This window comes from Lygodium microphyllum, chromosome 27, assembly GCF_053477565.2.
Source record: "Lygodium microphyllum isolate KBCC chromosome 27, Lygodium_microphyllum_v1.1.10, whole genome shotgun sequence".
In the NCBI taxonomy this organism is placed as follows: Eukaryota; Viridiplantae; Streptophyta; class Polypodiopsida; order Schizaeales; family Lygodiaceae; genus Lygodium; species Lygodium microphyllum.
The window spans coordinates 45,034,508-45,048,616 of NC_141161.1; the positions used below are offsets into that span (position 1 = coordinate 45,034,508).

Consider the following 14,109-nt stretch of genomic DNA (forward strand, 5'->3'; position numbering starts at 1 on the left):
AGATTGGGAAGCCATAAAGTGTGTGAGAGAGGCCAGATTGATTGAGTTTGACGCCATGAAGCTGCTTGTCTAGCCGGATTGCAAATCGGAGTTGGTTTGGCTCCTCAAAATCGAAATATCCACTTGTGGGACAGTGTGAACACAAAAAGATGAACCCGTCATTTTAATGTTTTAAACCTTAGGCTTAATAAAAGCCTTGAAACTAATGCAAAAACTGTCGAACAGAGGGAAGTGTCAATACGTCTCCTCATTTTTGCTCCGATTCAAACCCATTTGGAGAGAGAGAGGGAGATTCTCGATCACGGCAGGGAGAGGAACAAGACAGCTACAAGCTTGCCCATTTTAATGAAGGATTTAAAAATCTCATTTTTTTAGTATTTCTCTCTCCTCCCTCTCTCTCCCCTTAAGGGACAGTTCATGCACATGAAGAAGAATGAAGACCGGTTGAAGGATGCTTGTCCAGCATGAACCGAATTGCTCCAAGATCAAGAGGAGGCTGAGGGGAGATGTTCAGCATTGAAGATTTGTTGCTGGTTCGTCCATTGGCAACCCAAAAAAATAATAAAAAACCCCACAACACGCAAATAAGTAGTATGCGTCATTTTTACAAAGAAAAATTGCTTCTTTTTTATGTTTGATGGTTGAAATGAAATTCATATGGAAAAAACATTTGTTTGGAACTTGTTTGCATTATGATTGAGGGCTATGCATAAAAGAAATGCATATCCATAATAATAAATAGCCATAATAATTAAATTATAGCTCGAAAAGTGTATTTTTAGTGTAAAAATGAAGGTTTTATTGGTTTTGGGTGGAAAAAATAGATGCACATGGGATAAATTTTCGAGACAAAACATCTTTCAACTGTCATAATCAATCCCTAATCACAAATTAGAAAATGATCTATTTTTATGCACAAATAAATAGAGAAAAATAGCTAAAAAGAAAAAAAAAACAGGATTTTCGAGTTATAAAAATCTAGAAAATTATGATTCCTGGTTGTGGCTATATAACAAAGCCGAGGCATGAAGTTTGGCTTTAGTTCAGATTTTTTAATGTGCTATCGTTCATATTTTTTCCATTTTATGCAAAGAATACATACAAAATAATACCCTACACCTAGGCAACACAGCATAACCTAAACGTTAGAGGGAAAGGGTGAGGTTAAAAGATTAAGAGGGTTGAGAGGGTTTGAAATTTTGAAAATTTTGATTGTGCATTTCATTTAAAATTGCAATAATTCAGTTTAAGGGGCTAGTAGAATGAGAAATTGATTCTAGTCTCCATATATTGAAGCATACATTTAGTGAAAAGCATGAAAGGGCTATTTTTTTCACATCACAAAATGCTGATTGGATAAATATTGTTTGTGCACTAGGATCATATGCACTATGCATGACGCATCACATGGTATCAGTCATGGATTGCATAGCAATTGTCTTTCTAGGACATGACTTATATGTTGAGTGGAAAGGAGCCTTTGTTGTAGGTCAATTGTACGCTTTTCTTGGGACTGTTTGGTGAGGATTTATATATTCCTGGATCGTGCAAAACAAGGAAAGAGTGGAGTTTATACGTTATGTCTTATAGGTTGGAGCGACGCATCTTGGGGCCAATCCCCGAGGTGTAGAAGAGTCGCAGTGGAGCTGCGGCAATCAGTCGAGGGGAGCTTCCTCATGTTTGTGTGATGAGGCACTATGCCTACATGTTATGGGATCTCCCTCTGAGGAGAAGGGAAGGTAAATGTTGGACTACATATCAGCTACAAGTGCATAATTAAGTCTATTTAGTGTACATCGATGTATTACAGACACTCTTGGCCCGTGAGGCCGTGTGGTGGGGTTGTCTGTTTTGTGCATGAGGCCATAGCCAATGCCGGCCATTTTAGGTCCCATCACCTCTCACAAAGAAGACTTGTCTTGAGCTTCAAATGATCCTAAGAAGTCCCAATTTAAGCGTGCTTCAATATAGAATAAGCTCCCAGTTTAATACTCTTGTCCTATGAAGTCCATTATTTCTCCAATGCTTTAAGTATGGTTGATGAAGGTATAATCTTCTTCTATTTGATGTAGATCTTGAAGGATGATAATGAATAACTCCAATGCAGATTGTAGACTCCAAAATTTGAGAAGAGAACCAAAGATTTCAATGATATTGAAGATGCATGTTGTCCAAAGCTTCCATAAACCAATGTATGCCAAAGATTCTTCAATATTGCTTCAATGTTGACAATAGATTGAAGCCACATGTGTAAGCAAGCTCTAGGAGTGATTTGCCACCAAAACTCCCTTCATTTTCTTCAAGAGATCTGAAATTATTTAATGCTGTCTAGAACTGTCATGAATAGGGTTTCATGGGAGAGAGAAGAGTCCAAGAATGGAAGTAATCTTGCCCAAACTTGAAGAAGGCCAGTTGCCAAAGAGATTGGAAGTCTCAAGCATGGATTACTTGAGCAATAGAGATATTTTTTAAAAAGATATGGTGGATTCCTGATCAAGCATAGTTCACACTATTGCATTTCACAAGATGAGGAAGAAAGAAATAGGCTAAGTAAGTCAAATCACTACTCTATAGGCATCTCAAGAGGTCAAGAACAAAGTTATGGAGTCCATTGGCATGATAGAGATCATGGGAAGGAGATTTGATCAGCCTTTGGCCATGGATTCTTAAAGCCATCTTGAAAGGAAAGGGAAGAAACCCCTGTTCTTGAAAAGTAACTCAAGTTTAATCCATGCTAAGTCATGTAACCCTCATTTTGTCCAACTTACCCCAATTTTTGGTCCAAAACTTGGTCACAAGTTGCCAAATTGGTTGGAGCTCGCCATTTTCCACAGGGTAATGCCAAGAATCACCATCTTTGTCACCGTTTTTAATAGACCTTCAAATATAACCTTGATTATTAAGAAACTAAGTCCTATTAAGATCTAACTGCAGTTTCCACTCCCTAGTCTATGAAATTGGATCAAGTACAAGAAAATGACTCCTGACAAGGATCTAGAATATTGCTCTGATACCAATGTAAAGAAGCTAAATCCCATAGGAAGCCTTTAAACTGAAATGCAAGAAATAGACATAAAATGCTAAGAAACCATAGCCACAGTGGCTAGACATGAAATGATATTACCAATGTTGGCTAAGTATAAAATGATGAATGGCTGCAGCATGGTATGCACCCCAAGCTATGGTGGCCAAGAGTATTCACCCTCTTAGATGGTGGGAGGTTGAGACCTCAAACATGTAATGTTTGAAAATGGCAAAAATATCCTTCACATGTTACATCTCCACCTTTTAAACTTAACCCTAGCCTACCCAAGACTAAGGTATTTATGTTTTATTACATATTTCATCATCCAAAGAGGTCCTATCTTCAAGAGCTAGTGTCATACAATGCATTTACTACTGATAAATGGCCAAAGCCCTATCAATACATTTGTTTTTAGATCCAAACATTAGCATTCAATCCCCTTCTCAGTCCACAAGACATTTACCAAACATATGCCAAGTCATACATTTCACAGGAGCCAACAATATTCATGGAGTGTTTCAACATAAACCAATGCTTGCTAGCAATAGTTTAAGATAGATATTTAGCTCGTCATGAACTCTCAAATCTATGTATTTTCTTCAAGAAATTGCAGCTCAAAGGCATGAAAAATAATGCATATGTCTTTTAGGATGTATGTATGCTTTAATGAGGCCTATATGGCATGTTAGATAGCTCCAGCTTCCATCCAAGATCAAGTGTATGGTGCCTATTTCCTCTTTATAACATCCTTGCACTTAATTTTAGATTTGTACCTTTGTCTCACACTCCATAGCTAAGCTCTCAAACAAGCATTAGAGCTCCAAGGTCTTCAACAACCTTCCAAGGTATGTTTACAAGCATTTGATAGCTCAACCAATGCTTGTTACCTTTATTTGCAGCCAAGGAAATCTCCTACATTAGCAGGCGCAATCATGCTGTGGTAGCGTGGAGTGTGTTTCAATAGATATCCATCACAATGATGATTAGTGCTCTCTCTAATGTGGTCAATGAAGACTCCAGATGCTCTAGGCAGGACCCAGGCACACTCTAATGGCAAAGAGAAACACAAATGACCTAAGACTTACTCAACATGAACAATGGCAGCCTACTCCTCTTCATAGAGATCCTGTCTCTTCAATGTTCAGGTCTTTTTCACTTTGTTAAGCTGTAGAGAGCCCATCCAAGATGGCTTTGATACCATGTTGAAAGTCAAAGAAGGGTTGAGGCAACATAGAGTAGCAGTGTGCTATCTCCTCTCATTTCTCATTATTCCATAATCACACATAACTGAAGTGAATACAACACTTAGGTCTAACTGGCCATCTACACTAACTATGATCAAACCTAAAGTCAATGACTTATTCAATGTTTGCATATGGAGATAGCTGGAAAATAGCTAAGTGTCAAGTACACCCTAACCAAAGGTGAAAGAGCTTGAAGCCTTAACACTTCAGGACTTGTGGCATTGACATTGTATATTATGGGAAAATCATATTGCCCATGGTTGTGAGGGTCATAATCCACCCCTATCCTTCTTGGATATGGCATGAAAGTGGGGTTATTTATTTTGAAGGGTAGGGTGTTGCAAAAAGACATCCAAGAATCAGCCTTACCCTCCCAAATGCGCATCCTCTACTTAGATTGGCATTCATAGCCCTTTACTATTCTTGGCACTTCATAAACTTTGTTTTCCCAATAGTCTCGAGCCTCTATTCCCCATTGGGTAGGATTTCTCTCTCTCTGAGAGGTCAGCCTTCTTCTGACTTTGATCACATCTTCCACTACCTTGAGTGATAATACCCTACTTAATGCGGTGGGGAATCAAAAATCTAATTTGAAGGGCTTGCAATTGTTCTCCCTCTACTCCTCGATTATGAGTTTATAATTATGGTGGTTGTGCATTTAGCCTTCTTTGAGTGAGCTTGAGCATTTTCTTTCTCTTCTTTTTGAGCGCGGCCTTTTTAGTAGTAGGGGCATCTATCTGTGGTTGGTCCTCTAGTTAGGGGGAAGGAGGTTGTGGGGTTAGCTCCTCCTTTTGCTGCTCTCCTTCTAATATTGGCCCTTCCTCTTCCGCTGGCCTCCGCAGCTCATGTGGCCTAGCTTCCTCAGTGCTTGCTACCTGTGCTTGGTTGTTAAATCCTAGTCTTAGGGCCTTGCGAGCATTTTTCAAAATTTTCCTTAATGATTCAATAGCCTTCTCCCCTTCAGATTGCATGGTGTCTAGGAGAGTGTTTTGGAAGACATGTTGTTGGGATTTCAAAGTGATCTATGCAACCTCTACCTTGCTTTCTGCTAATAGTCTATTTCCCTTTGCAAGGGCCAGGCAACTTGCTAGATCTTTCACTCTTTTTTCACTCTTTATTACCCATTCATTGGACCTTTTTTACATCTGCTCTAGGCTCTTGTTCTACCTTCACACTAGGGCCACTAGGGTTGGCTCTTGTGCTTTCCACTTTTCAATTATTATCTCCTTCTCCTTCTTCAAGCATTCAATCTCTCTCTAACATCCCTTGCACTTCCATTTTGATCATCAACCTACTTATCAGTTCATCCATTTGTCTTTTATGCTCCTCCATTTCTAGGGATTTTGTTGCTTCTACTCCTATGAGTTGATCCATGGCTTGTTGGATCCTATCCATTCACCCTGTTAGTTCTTCATTCTACATCTCTTCATTTTGCTCTATGAGGAGTTTGTATTACCTTTGCAAGCCTATTAGCTCTTGATGTTCTTCCTCAGGTCCCTTCCGCCACTTATCCTCTTCTCTTTCTTTAGCTTTGAGTTCTGCTTTCAACTCACTTATTTCTTTTTGTTAGCTTGCCACTTGGCATGTTTTCTCTAGATAGGAGGTTTCCATGACTACTTTTTCAGCCTCTAGCTCTACAATGGCAATTTTCTTTTCTTATTTTGCCCTCTCCACTATGACAAGAGCTCCTAAACATATTCATCATAATGTGCAAACAACGGCAGAGCGGTGGGGGTAGTGGTCATATATGCTTCTATTTTTGGACTTTTGGGGTGTTGTCTGGACTTTTCATCCATAGTTTCAGTATTTTTGCTTCAGTTATAGGGGTTTCTCCACCTCCACCTTGAACTAATTAGTTGTTAACCAGAAACTGCACCCATGCCACAAGATTTCCGGCATCCACCCGTGTAGAAGAGCCTTGGATGGGCGTAGAGACTGGGTGGTAGTTATTAGGGTAGGTGGGATGGGATCAATTAAATCCCTACCTTTTCCCTCGACTACTAGGGGTGGCATATTCTTGGGTGCTTGGGAGCTTGTGCTGGGGGGTTCCTCTGCATGGGGGCTCATGGCTACCAGCTCTTCTTCCTCCCTTGCAGGTTGCTCCACAAAGATATAGATGGTGAGGGCTATGTCTTCTTCTTCATTATCCTTAGCTCCTTTGCCTCTTGCTCTGCTCTCCTTCTCCTTTCCTCTTCTACCTTCCTAGATTCCTCTTCTATTCTTTTCGTCTCCTCTTTTTCCCTTTTCTTTCTCCTTTCTTTGGCACTCTTGGACTCACTTTGTGCTCTTAGCAAATCCACTTTCTTTTTCTTCCTACTCTCCTCCTTGGCTTTCTTTTGTGGGTTCCTTTTCTTTGACCACTTGGCTGCTTCCCGACTAGATGGTGCTTGCTACTCTCCTTCCTCACCGCTCACCGTTCTTTAGCTAGAGTGCTCTTGTTCTTGGCGCAGGGGTAACCTGTCTCACCAACTTCCTCATCTTCTCGTGCTTCCCCCAAGGCTTCTCTGATGATAGCTATCAAGACCCCTCAATGGTGGAAGCCTTTGACGACGACGATTTTCTAGCTTTGGAGGTCGGGGATTCTCCACATGTGGGTCATCCACTGGTGGCCAATTCTTTCACCAATGTTTCTATCATCTTCCTCACAAAGCCATTTAGGTTCACCTTGTTGAAATACTTGGTAGAGATGCTCTCCAGCATTGGCACGTTGATTCTGCTCATCAATGCATTGTACCTTTGGATGGAGAACAAGACATGCACATTTTTACTTGCAATTGGATTTCAGGATTTGGTATGTTTGCTAGGTCAATGCCATTATTGGTGTGGATCATTGCTTTGTGCATTCCCAACATGGTGTAAACATCTTGTTTTGGTTGTCTTTCAACTTTTTTGGGTAGGCCAGTGCCTTCTGCACCAACTCAAGGCTCAGCTCAATTTGCACTTGGCAGGCTTCATTCTCTTGGCACATCATGATAGTGCTGTGGTTCCTATTGAATGTCGGGAGGAATTGTGTGCACTTCTCGTAGGCCCACCTTTTCCACGTACTTCTGCAGCTTACACTCCTTCATGAGTTTCTTGATTGTTGGCTCTTCCATTACTATGTCTTCCAAATTTAGGACTTGCCTGGCTGTAGGCCCTTGTTTCTAGTGAAAAGCCATACTTTGCCTACTCTTCCTCGGAGAACAGCAACTTACTAGTTTTCTCATGTCCTACCATTGTAGGTGCTTGTGATGAAGCCATAGCCCACCATTAGTATTCTTCAGATAATTTTTGCGGAAAGGTGCATAAGAGATTTTTTCTTCAAATAATCCATGCATTTGACAAGGATTTCTAACAGTTTTACTCAATCATGAGTTGATTTTATGCATTCTTTTCCATTTTTGAATGTTGATTGAGGCTTTTTGTTTACACCTTTTATCATTTCTCACTCACATCACTCATGTCCTCCCCACTTAAAGATGAGAAAAATCCTTCCTAGGATTTAGAGGTTGAAGGGTGGAGACAATTCAACGCATGCCTATGTGTTTCGATTTTGCATGAGCCAAGCATAGAAGGTCAGGTTATACTCCATTTAAGCATAATGGCCCATGTTGATAGGTCGGATGCTTACGTGGGTGAGGTAAGTGAGGACATCCATGAGGAAATCCCCGGAGTCCATTTGGCTAGCAATGTGTATCTCCTCCTCGGTCAACATGAGATCCAAGTAGGGGTGAGTCATGATGTGCTCTTTGAGAAGCCATTTGTGGATGGTGGTCAACACCCTACAGGAGGTTGGGGTGATATAAGTTGGGTCATATTCGGAGGTCTTGATTGCATGTCTCTACTTGGCATTGATCATGATTTGGTAGCCTTCTTCCTCCCATTGGAGTCTGAGAGCATGCCATTGGCATAAGAAAGAGGAGTCATTATAATAGCCAATTGTTTCAGCCTTGCCATTTCTTGGTCAGTGGTAAGGACAGTGCCCTAGGCATAAGATATAATGAGGCATTACTTATGTTCTTGTTCGTGGGAAATCTCAGTGTGTATGAGATTCTCAACTACCTGGGGCACCTTGATGAACACAAATTCCAATTCTTCCCATGAGCAAGGTAGTGTGCATAGCTTTGTTGCTAAAGCCTCGTCCAAGAGGCATCATAGCTTTTAGCAAGTGTGGTAAACGTGGCATCCAAACACCAAAGGCAACTGATCAAGTCATCCATTGTATTTTCAGCTAAATCTGCGGCCAAGGCAAGAATCGAGTGTTCTTCATAAGAAGTTTTTGGCTGGACTCAATAGCTCGGTAGGTGATCTCTGCGTTTTTGGCTACTTCAGAGTGTGCAGCTTGGCCTCTCATATGCTAGGCTTGGTTGGGGATTCCGACTTTTTATTGCCCAATTTTTGTGAGGCTTGGGTAGCACTAACAGTGTTGGGTGGGGTTGTATTAGAATTATCAAGTTGTGGTTTTGATCGATGGACTCGTTGAGGGTTTGGGTGGATAGGGTTGGACTCTATAGGTTTGTAGCCTCATCTTTTTGCATCCTTAGTACCTGATCTGTTGCATGATTTTGCATTGGTGGGTTTGAGGGTGGCATTTGAGTAATGTAGCTAGCCAACTTAGCTTTAGGCACCCATATCCACAGGCATTGCCCTCACATTGTGCCTATAGTTTCTTTATTGTCTTGTAGGTCTCGAGTATGATTTCCTAGACTTTCAAGGTCGTGGTTGCCTACTCCTCTTGATAGCATTCCTTGATGTTTAGATACCCACTTGAACTGTGGTTCAGGGGCCTTAGCTTTGATCTGAGCGGTGTGCTCACAGTGTGGCGTGGCAAGTTGTGACAAGTTTTGACCCCCCTCCTTAGACTTGGTGGTGGGTTTCTCTACCAGTGGCCTTGTGAGCCTTGATGAAGACGTGATGCCCTTGTTGAAAGCTATGACTATTCATACATTTTCAATGGACAAGTGAATGCTCTGTGAGTCGTAGTTGACATTACAATGTGCTTGCTTTTTAAATGAGCATTCTAACAGTGATTCCTAACCATCATCTTTTGTGTTTTGCAACACATAAAGATCATGGATATGATTTTAGAATCAATAGAGGTTGCTACTTTACACATCCCTACAAGGGCATACGATTTGCCCCAAAATGGGTTGAGTTTGGCATTGATAGGTTCTAGTTGTGGGCGGCCAAATTGAGTCCAATGAGGTGAGTTAAGATACTGAAATCAACTCCCTCATCTATCAATGCGCTGAAGGTATGTGTGACTGTTATGTGAAAAGCACAAATCTAGAGTATGGCAGGAGCTATGGAGGATGGAAGATGAAGGTTAGATTCATGTCAACATAGAGACTATAGAGAAAAAGGTTACACAAGTGAATTAGGTTCCAAGATGGAAGCTTGGACTCATAAACACAATCTTTTCTAATGGATTGACAATGACACTAACTGAAAGAGGAAAACATCATGATATTTCATTACTCATCTAGAAAAGTCAACTACAATGCTTCATAATAGTTGGGTTGTTCCACTCTCCTCACTGTGCATATGGGATTTAGGGCATCTCTTCCTGGAGCATATATTATTTTTCATTTCTCAACACCCCCCCTCAAATGATGAGTCTCTACCCTTGCTGGCTTTCCCCCCTACATGTTGACATGGCCAAGAGACTAGCTCTTTGGCAACCTAATCAATTTAAGGCTTGAAACTTTACATTTTGGTGAGGGTTTTGTTTTACAAAGAAAATCCACTAAGGGAAACAAAATCCATAGTGGTAAATATAATTTCTTTTAAACACTTTGTCAGAGTTGTTGTTGATGGAAAAATAATCTTCTTCTTCTTCTATTTCATTCATGAACGGATTTTGATGGTTACCATTCTACACCTGTTGTGCTCTTTTAAGGTGGAATCATTCACTAGCTATATAGCCAATCTTACCACAATAATGACATGTCATCCGATCTTTGTTGTCGGAGTTGAATCCTCGACCTCTTCCTTTAGGTCGAGCAGCTCCTAAATTGGTGTATAAGAGATCTTATCTAGATGATGGGGCACCATCTTTTGCATTATTGTTCTTCTGTTTATTCTCTTCATCAAGAAGAAAGTGTTCAATATATTTCTGTGAAAATTAGGTACATTGCTTAGAGTAGAGACAAGATTTTCATAAGGATCCTGGTTCACACTTGCAAGGAGTACAACAATGGCTTCATCTTCATCTATTGTTTTTTTCAAAGTGGCAAGTTGAGCTTTTAGAATTTTGAATTTGTTAATATGCATGGTCATTGAAGTTCTACTTTTTATGTCAAGCTTATAGAACTACATTAACAACTTGGCCTTAGAGTTTTTGGCTCGACTTCAAAAGATCTTGTCAAGCTCATCCTAAGCCTTTTTAGCATCTCTGATGCAAGAGATATGGTGTAATGCATCATCAGATAGTCCCTAGACAATGATGCCTAGAGCCTTGTTGCTCATTATTTTCCACTCCTTTGTCTTGATCTAGTCTTCTTCAAAAACCCATCTTCATCATCTTCCTTCTTGCTATCTGTGTCATCCTCAAACAAGTTCCACAAGTCCTTCCACATAAGGTGGTACATGGTCTTCTCCTTCTAGGCATGAAAACCTTCTCCATTGAGCTTGGCTATTTGCTCAATTTTTTCCATGCTGATTAGCTTCAAGTAGCTGAGAATAATTGGCAACCAAGTTGATCTTCAATGTGTCAAAATACACAAGTGAAGATAGTGTGAAAAATACACTATGTAGTATCAGGAGAGACTATTCTTGATGAGTCTTGCTAATGTTGATCTTCTTGTTGAGCTTGCTCTTAACTTTGAGCAGCTTGATTTATCCTTTCTCTTTTTGATTTGAATGAAGCACTAAGTAGATCAGAGTGGCAATGGTTTGGTTTGAGTGTCACGAGAGAGAAAATGAAGGAAAGATGGAGCTTCAAGTGAGTTGGCTATGGTGGACCTCAAATTAGGGTTTCGGGCTAATTGAATTTCTGCTTGCAGCAGTGCATACACACAATCTTATGATGAAATATTTGATGAAGATGAAGCTTATATAGCGAACTTTCAAAGACCTATAGCCATAAGGTAAACCCTGGCAGATACTAGCAGCACAAAGCATACGGACGAAGACAGGTGTAGATTTGTCAGCAAGTTCAAATTTCCACAATGCTACCTTCTAATGCATGTAATTTTGGGACATGTCATGATGAACTAAAGCACCTTGATTGTTGAGATATTTGTAATTACATCTATTGTAGCCTCTTTGTATGTGGCATTTTAGGCTTAGGACATGCAAACAAACTGAGTCCCATATGCACAAAGAAGGAAGCTTGCTACCCATCCAGCAACTATAAAGCATTGTACTCGACTACCACTTTTTATATGGAATGAATACAATGTCATGATGCTTTGTACTTTCAGTTAAGTGTCTTGTTTTTGTTAGTCCTACACAAGATTGTGTTTATGAGTCCAACCTACCATCTTGGAACCTAATTCACTTGTGTAACAATTTGTCTCTACTTGTCTATGTCACCATGACTTTGGTCTTCATCTTCCATTTGCCATAGCATCTGCCATGATCTAGATCCACATTTTTTCACATGGTATCAGGGCCCAGTCGCGCATGCCTTAGCTTGGCTTAGCTCTTCTTTGCTCTGTGTGTGTGTGTGTGTGTGTGTGTGTGTGTTGGAGCTCCTCTTTGTTCTCCATTGCAACTTGCGGGATCTCGAGTCTGCCATAGCCGCAGGATCACCAGATTAAGACCCTCAGCCCGCAATGGATCTCAACATCTAGAAAGGTGCTAAGGGTTTTGAGTTCAAAGTGAAGGATATTTCTTAAGATTGAACTTGCAGAGGCTGAGTTGCATGGGCTTATGGCTTGCCGCATTGAGTTTGGCCCTTCTCGGTGCCCTTCTCAACCCCTGTGAAGGATGCTTGCAGTGCTCGCATTATTGGATCTTTGCACATGACTATCCAAACTGTTGCCTTGATCGAGACCCTCACAACACTTGGCGCTGGTACTCCTGCAACATTTTCTCTACCCAAGACCATGCAGCTACTGCAATCGCCTGAGACAGTGTATCTGTGTTTGCTTAGAACGGTGAGACTCTTCAAGAGTACTAGTGGTGCACTGAGAGAGCTCTTGACTGGGGTCCTGGTGGTGGCCCAGGTTGATTGTCGATGATGGCAGGGATGCCACATTGCTAATCCACGAAGGCGCGAAGGCTAAGGAGGCTTATGCCAGATCCATCTTTCACTAATAACCAGGAGTTTCAAATTGTCTTGTCTATCTTGCAAGATGGTATTAAACAAGAAACGACTAGCCTATTTATATGCCCCTTTTGGTTCCTTGCACAATTCTCATTCAATTTATCTCTCAAGTACAAAACTGTAACGTCCAACATGATCTTAAGTTCAACTTCCAATCTGTTCTCATTCCTCATGTCCCTAAAATTTCTGCAAGAGAAGTTCACATGGGTAAATCTATGGAGTATGCTTCTTTGTATGGCGGCAAGGACAATAGTTATGAGCTTGTCAGATTTGGAGGCAGCACTGATCCGGAAGAAACTTTCAAACGAAACAAGAGGAGAAGAGAAAGCAAGAAGAAATTAGATGCCCATACCAAAGAGCAATCAATGATCTTATCTAAAGACCTTGAAGATGCTCCAAACACTCTACTCAGCTAAAGAATGAGATGTCTTTGCTTGAGGGAGACATGGACATGAAGACTAAAGCTGCAAGCAAAGTGAAGAACAAGTACATGATCAAAAAGAGCAATTTGGACTACATTGACATGGATATGAAGACTGAAGCTACAAGAAAAGTGAAGAAGAAGTACATGATCAAAAAGAGCAATCTAGACTACATCGAAATTTGCAATAAACAGAAGATCTATGTCAAAAGAAATGTTAAAAATTGCAAGGCCTTGTAATTCCTAGCCCAAATGCTCCTAACATAAGCTTGTAAAACTCCTCATACTACAACCTCTATACACTTTGTGAGACCCTTGTTACAGCCTCTGCATGACCATCATGTTTCTGGTACCCACAACCTTTTTTGTGACAGCCTTTGGTGTTTTGCCATGTTTATGGTGTGCTCACACTTTGCAGGTGTTGCTCTCACTAAAGCCTCTACAGACTTTGTACTTTCCGATTGTGATTGAGGAGGGATATTGATATATTTGCAATCACACCTATTGTAGCCTCTTTGTATGAGGTAGTTTAGGCTTAGGACATTTAGGCAAACTAAATCCCATATGCACAGAGAGGGGAGATTGCTACCCATCTAGCAACTATAAAGCATTGTACTTGACTACCACTTTTTATATGGAATGAATACAATGTCATGATGCTTTGTACTTTTAGTTAAGTGTCTTGTCTTTGTCAGTCCTACACAAGATTGTGTTTATGAGTCCAAGCTGCCGTCTTGGAACCTAATTCACTTGTGTAAAAGTTTGTCTCTACTTGTCTATGTCATCATGAATTTGGTCTTCATCTTCCATCCGCCATGCTCTAGATCCGCATTTTTCACATTGATCTGTAGAACAAATTTCTAGAAGAAATGGAGTTGAGATATGGCTGGTACATTGAGTTGTGAAAGCTCCAAGTATAGTAAGTCCTATTGGCTATGGCTGCCAAGTAGGTCAAGTGGAGATGGAGGTGAGAAATGGAACCATGGGCTAACAATGAAGTGACTAGAGGTGGAGAGGGACCAGAGGAGCAAAGAGAAGAGCTAATCCATGCTCAACATGCTGAGCTCTGATACCATGTGAAAAGCATGGATGTAGAGCATGACAGGAGCTAGGGGCTGCCTCCCCCTTATATGGTGGGGGGGAGGTGGTAAGGGGGGGAAGTCGGTTG

The 14,109-nt window shown here is 40.8% G+C and overlaps 1 pseudogene; it reads left to right on the plus strand.

Annotated features, from left to right (window-relative positions):
• The first annotated feature begins 12,026 nt into the window (after positions 1-12,026).
• On the plus strand, positions 12,027-12,862 carry LOC148012271 (adenosylhomocysteinase pseudogene; annotated as a pseudogene).
• Positions 12,863-14,109: the final 1,247 nt, after the last annotated feature.